Below are 6,127 nucleotides of genomic sequence, written 5' to 3'. Positions count from 1 at the left end.
CTGATTATTTCTATTTCAAGTGCATGTTAAATGGAAGAACACTTTTCAACAACCAAGTCAGGCGTTTGGCTTGTTCAGACTATTTTTGTTTGAATTTCTTGGTGTATTTACAAATCACTATCCTAAAGACATTTTTTTCTTCTCCTTTGACCTTCTTTTTTACAGAGCAAGATTCAGATTGCAAGTACAGTCTGAAATGTTTTCCTTTTATGAGTAGAGTGAGTGCAGCTCAATTTGAGGCAAAAAGGGAAAGATACAGGAAAGTCTTGAACAAGATCCTGGCTTACTGACAGCTGCTCTTACAGGAGGCTCATCCTCAGAATACTGCATACAATTTCCCCCCGCTACCTTTATTGCTTCCCTACAAAACAGAGCGTGGTGAATGTACACTCTTGTCCACTGAGTTTAGGTCATCCCTGCTCTGCCAGTGAGGATTCTCGCTGCATGCCTGGGAGGATTCTCGCTGCATGCCTGGGAACACCCTTGGCTGAGGAGGCAGCAGTAGCTAACCCAGCAGGAGCAGCGCTCCTGGACATGCCCACGGAGCTGCACTGTCATAGATTGATGTTGTGCTAGGTCCTTCAGGCTCTTAGGAGAAAAAGCATGTTGATGACTTGATGACATTAATGAAGACGATACAAATTCTGATGTCTGCTGTGCCTAAAAGGAGATCAGAACTATCTGAATGTACATGTTACTGAAGGCAGCTATTGCCACCTGAGCTGGACTAAAGTGATAGCAGAACAGGTCTGTCCTGGGATCTCAAAACACCTTAATTCTGCTGCTGTACTTCTGCGTGTGCTTTCTTTGCTTTGTGTCACTATTTTTTGTACTTCATATCTGCCTTCTGCCTAGCCCTTACAGGCTTGTCCAGGTTGCCCATTGGTGTGTCATGGATCCTTGTTCTCTTTAGATCTCTTGTTATCAATATAAAATGTGAGCATAAGTGATAGAATAAAATGTAGATCCCTAAAACACCATGAGGGTGGAGGGAGACCACTTCTATATTAACAACTATGCTTCTGCTTCAAAGGCATGAATTACCCAGGTTCAATTTTTATTTCTCTTGAAGAGTGCCTCAAAACTGATTGGGATGTTTGCTTGTTGTAAAGCGCATTTAGACTGAAAATGTGGGGTTGTTAAACCAATCTTTCTGCTTGTATTTTATACTAAAGCATGATTGACTTTTGCAAGGTAAAGTTTTGGAGGGTTGGGTTGTTTGTTTTTTAAATAAAGGAGAAGAGGTGATGGAGAGAAGGTGACAAATCCCCTTGCACTTCACTGGATGTTTTAACATCAGCAGCATGTGTTAKTTTTCTTGAAGTCTGGCAGGAAAAAGTCTCAGAACTCTCTGAAGATGATTTCTGATTTCAGAAATCTCTGAAAATGATAACATAACCATGATATAGGAAAATGCTAGTCAGAAACTAGTTACTGTTTTAAGAGCTGTAATTAGAACTTGGAAATTCCATGCTATGGTATTTCTGCAGAGCCAGGAGAACAAACTCATCTTTCAGAAGGGAAAGTCTTGCTAACAGTGTTGTCTAGAGTTTCTGTTCTTATTAATGCATGTTTACTTGTAGTAGGTCAAGGCCCTAGGTCTAAAAAGCCTGATTTGCTGCTCTTGAGCAGAATTATTGAAAGCTCATGCTAGTGTTTCACTAACACCTTTAGTAATGCTTCTTTGAAGCCTATAATGGACAGATGTTCTTTCTTTTAGAAACATCCAACCCAGCTGAAGTATTCTCACCACTAATAACCTCTGAGTTATGAAGATAAAACATTTGGTTGTAGTGTAGACCTGGCCTGACTTCTGTATGAAAGGCAAGAGGGAATTAATTATTGTTCTTAATCTTAATTTGAATAAATGCTTTTCCAAAGGACAGAAGCAAAATACTCCAGACTCTTTTCTTCTTCCTATCTGGGATGCTGGAGAGGGGATATATGGRCAAAAACAGTGCTGAATTCGCATGTTTTTTTGGTAGACTGAAAAAGTTTGTTTTATAGGTCTATCTTCATTCTCCTCCTCCTCTTGGGGATACTTAAAGAAGAGGTTAATAACTTTGCAATTTTTCCGGCAGTGTTTCTGGCTAGCAGATTAGAGCACTGGTGACTGAACTCCGGGAAGGTGCACTAACTGTAATTCAAATCCCTCCTCCCATGTTTGCCTTCCTGACAGTGAATACTCTTCATATTGTAATGAATGCCATTTTGTCTTGCTTGGGCTGCAGCTAGATAGCTGGAAGAAACAGTTTTCATATCAATATTTGATTTCATCTGGTCTCTGTGAGTATCTACATTTCTACTGCTGAAATCTTTGGGACACGTAGCCTTCTCCTTGTCCCAGTTTGAGCAATGTCTTGCTATGGCCTCAGCAGCCTCTACAGATTGTGAGTCTTGCTGCATTACAAATGAGGATGAAAGTTGCTAGTAATAATGAAAACTTTATGTTGTTAGCAAAGATCTTTAATTGTTATGTCTTTCAACAAACAAATTCTAGTTGCCTGATTCATAATAGAAGTTTACTGTCTTCCACTCTTTAAAAAGGAACAGAAAAATCATTTTTTTCTTCTAAAGTTAATTTGTAGAATTTATTAGGGTCTTTTAATTGGTGCTTTGGGGCCCTGGAGAATCCAAGCACTCTTCTGCAAACTACAAGTGATGAGCATTAATTGATTACTAGCGGAGTTTCTTGGCCCACACAGTGTGAGATTTTGACTTTTCTCACTTACAAAATGCTGTTGTTTTCCATGTTTATTGCTATTTTATTAATACTTTTTGCAATGTCTCTTCCCTTCTCAGTTCAAATAATTTCTTGCTAAACAAGGCAACAGTCCAGTGTGTCTAGAAATTGTATTATCCTCACTGAACTACCTTCTGTCAGAACTCACGGAAATTGTAGAATTGAACCTAGAAAAAGTAGATCCAGTTCACCTTAGAATATTTCGTATAACGTACCCCAGTATCTGCTGCTCTAAAGGGGCATGCAGATACGTTGGGAAATACCACAAAGGCCTCTGGCTCAAGTGTGCAAGTCCTGCATTTCTTGTGACGTGTGATATGTCATTATTGCATGCGTCTTCTGAACTGCACACGCCCAACTGTAGCGTGGCAAGTTTTTAGGCTTGGATTATTTTTATTTTTGCGTGGTAACTTTTTGCACTGCTGTCTGAGATAAGCTGGCATGCTGTGCATGTATGAAAACAATAGAGGCTCCAAAGTGTTTGTGTGATGTGCGGAGAAAGATTAGAGGCTGATGAGCGTTGYTGTGGTTAGAGCTCAGCAGGTAGCGTGGTGACACGGAGACTTGCTTTTCTGCACACTGGGAGTGTGTTACAGGCAGGTGTTGACACAAAGAAAGCCCTTCATTAGTGAATAGACTAGTTCCTTTATGGCCTGGAGATTTCATTTCTGCTGAGCACAAATGCACTTCATGTTTCCGAAAGCAAAATTTGACCTTCAGTGTTGTCGTAGGCCAGCTAGTCTTATAGTCTTTGAAGTGTCAGGTGGAGTTGGGAGGTCACCCACAGACTTGGGGCCTTAAGTCCCAGTGTGTTATCCAGGGTAGATGTATTTTTGGCTGGAGTCAAAACACCAGGGCAAAATATACCCTGTAGCTGTGCTGAAAGCGGGGCTGCTGTTCCTCTCCCCTGTGGGAAGCAATTGCAGCTTTCAGGCTGAAGCAGAGTTCTCCTGTGTGCAACTGGCAGCTCAACCTTTAGTTGCTGGAGATCTCAACAAGGAATTTTGCAGTAAATGTACATATGTGTACATTCGTCCTAGCACATGCTTAATACAAGAGAACACTTGTACAAAACAAGAACAGTGAGAGTTGCTTGTTTTCAGTGCAAAGCTAACAGAATGAGTATACTGTTAGTGTTGAAAAGCAGAAAATAGTTATAAAGGACTTTGTATCTTTCTATGCATCCGTTTTTGCACCCTTTAATCTGGGTTGCTACGTGCCTGTCAGATCTGGGTTGGTCAGCAAAATCCCCACTTAGGGTTACTGTGGATGTGCACAAGTATGTCAGACCTGCTGTATGTGTTTGGGTATTAGATTTCCTTCCACCTTGTAAGATTGTTACTTATCACCTCTCTTGTGCTACCCTGCTACAGTGTGTCCCTGGCAGAACAGTCAAGCGTTCTGTAGATGTTTAGAAGGTCTTGTTGGGTTTGGACCCTGCTTGTCTCCAGGGTAAGAGCTGTCCCTGGTCTAGGTGAGCCCCAGTTCTCTACAAAGCCGTGACATATGTTCCATCTCTGGTCTTCTGGAGGACTCTAATGTAACAGCTACAACAGGAATGCTTAAAGGAGGTGGAATGGAATGTTTTCTGCATCAGAAATTACTTGTCAACTTTTTCTCTGAAAAACAAAGATTTGGAAGGGACTCTTGAGTTTCACTTTGCTCTGTGCAGCCTTCAAAGGATGAGATGATTTCTAAGACACATTAACTGTAGGATCTTTCCCCTCCTTACAAGTTGTGAGTAAACACTCCATTTTTGCAAAGACTTTCTCTGCATTTTAGCAGCAACTTGCAACAGACTCATCACCTTCTGAGGTCTAGCAACTGTATTGACTGAAACACACAAAGAATGTCCTGTTCCCACCATGAGGAGCTCCCAGGCTCTGACTCAGGCTACTTCTTTCCTATTTAGTAGGATGTTGATTATAATCTGCCAGATCCACAGGTCAGATAAATATTTGTTTGTGAGAGAATCCTCAGGGAATGAAGGGAAACATCATCCTAAGGAACGAAGAAAATACTAATCATTCTTACTGCATTTTAGACTTAATTGCTGTAATGGAATCAAAGTTTTTTTTGTCCGGTATTGATTTTTTTTATACATTATTATTATTGTATGAGCTATGTGCTAGCCAGATTACTGCTTGAGCCTTACCATATTAGAGCAGGTCACTAATGTATTATATTGAAACCAATTTGTGTCTTTGCCATCTATTTCTTTCTGTTGGAAGAAAAACAATTATTCTTAATCCAGAGCTTGTTGCTGGAGCACCTCGTTGGCTCTCTATTCCTTGGAGGTTAAACTTAACAGGAAAGCTGGCGTATGTTAACTCTTAATTTTGTGTGTTAATGCAGACTTCAGTATAGTAGCTGGTTGATAGGTGATAATACTGAGTGCAAAGGAGAAGATGCATAGTAATGGAAACAGGACTGTAATAAAACCTTTTGCAGTATCCTGAAAATGGGCTCTTGCCTTCAGTTGTCTGTTTCCTGGGAATAAGCTCTTGCTCATTGCTTGTAGGACTTAATAGAGGAGAGAAATAGAAGGAGGGGCAGTAGGAAGGTGGCCCTAGGAAGAAAGGGGCAGGAAGGAGAAGACTGCTTCTTGAGCCGTCTTTGGAGGTGAGCTTTGAAATGAGGTGAATGGGGTGGGTAAGAGCTGCCTGAAGACTYTAGGTTCTTGTTCTGGGACCATCCATTTATGTGTAAGATGGGAAGAGGTTGCTGAAGTGGAAGACTGTGTGCTATTTCGTATGTAAYGTTAGTAGTGTGCAGCACCCCACCCAATCTCTATAACGTTCTCTAGGTTTTGTGCTGTGGTCATCACCAGGGCTTCTGAGAAGAGAGGCTTTCTGCTGAGATTTTCTTTTGTCAGTTGTGCTCTAGCTCTGAAACTGCATGTGAGCAGTTTGAGTAAATTACTTGGGCAGTGGTGGGATGGATTCAGGGGATGTCATGATACTTGGATAAAGCGGATCCTGTGTCACCTCCTCCACTTGAGTTTGTCTTACCCTTCAGGGCACAGCCCTCTGTATGAGGTCCTGCAAACAGAGCTGACATGAACCTCTAGGTTTCTCTATCACAGGCTGGTTTCTACTGTGTTTAAACCAAGTTACGTGTGATGCTGGGAGAAGCAGCAAACAGCATGTTTTGTGCTGAATATGTTCACACTAAGCTGTTGCTGTTGTAGTTTATCTGAGTTTTGCTTTTGTTTCTCGCAAACCATGGATGTTACTTGTTTCCAGGGGTCATCTTAAGGGCTTTTCAGGAAGCATGGCACTTYTGGCTTCTGCTGCTCTGAAGGGTTTGCCTCGGCATTACCCGCATCTGGGGAGAGCCAGACCTTCGCACCTGCAAGAAAACAAACTCATCAAAAAAAAAAAA

Source organism: Rhea americana, unplaced genomic scaffold, assembly GCF_003343005.1.
Source record: "Rhea americana isolate MKP2758 unplaced genomic scaffold, rheAme1 scaffold_2, whole genome shotgun sequence".
Classification (NCBI taxonomy): Eukaryota; Metazoa; Chordata; class Aves; order Rheiformes; family Rheidae; genus Rhea; species Rhea americana.
This window is presented reverse-complemented; position numbering follows the sequence as displayed.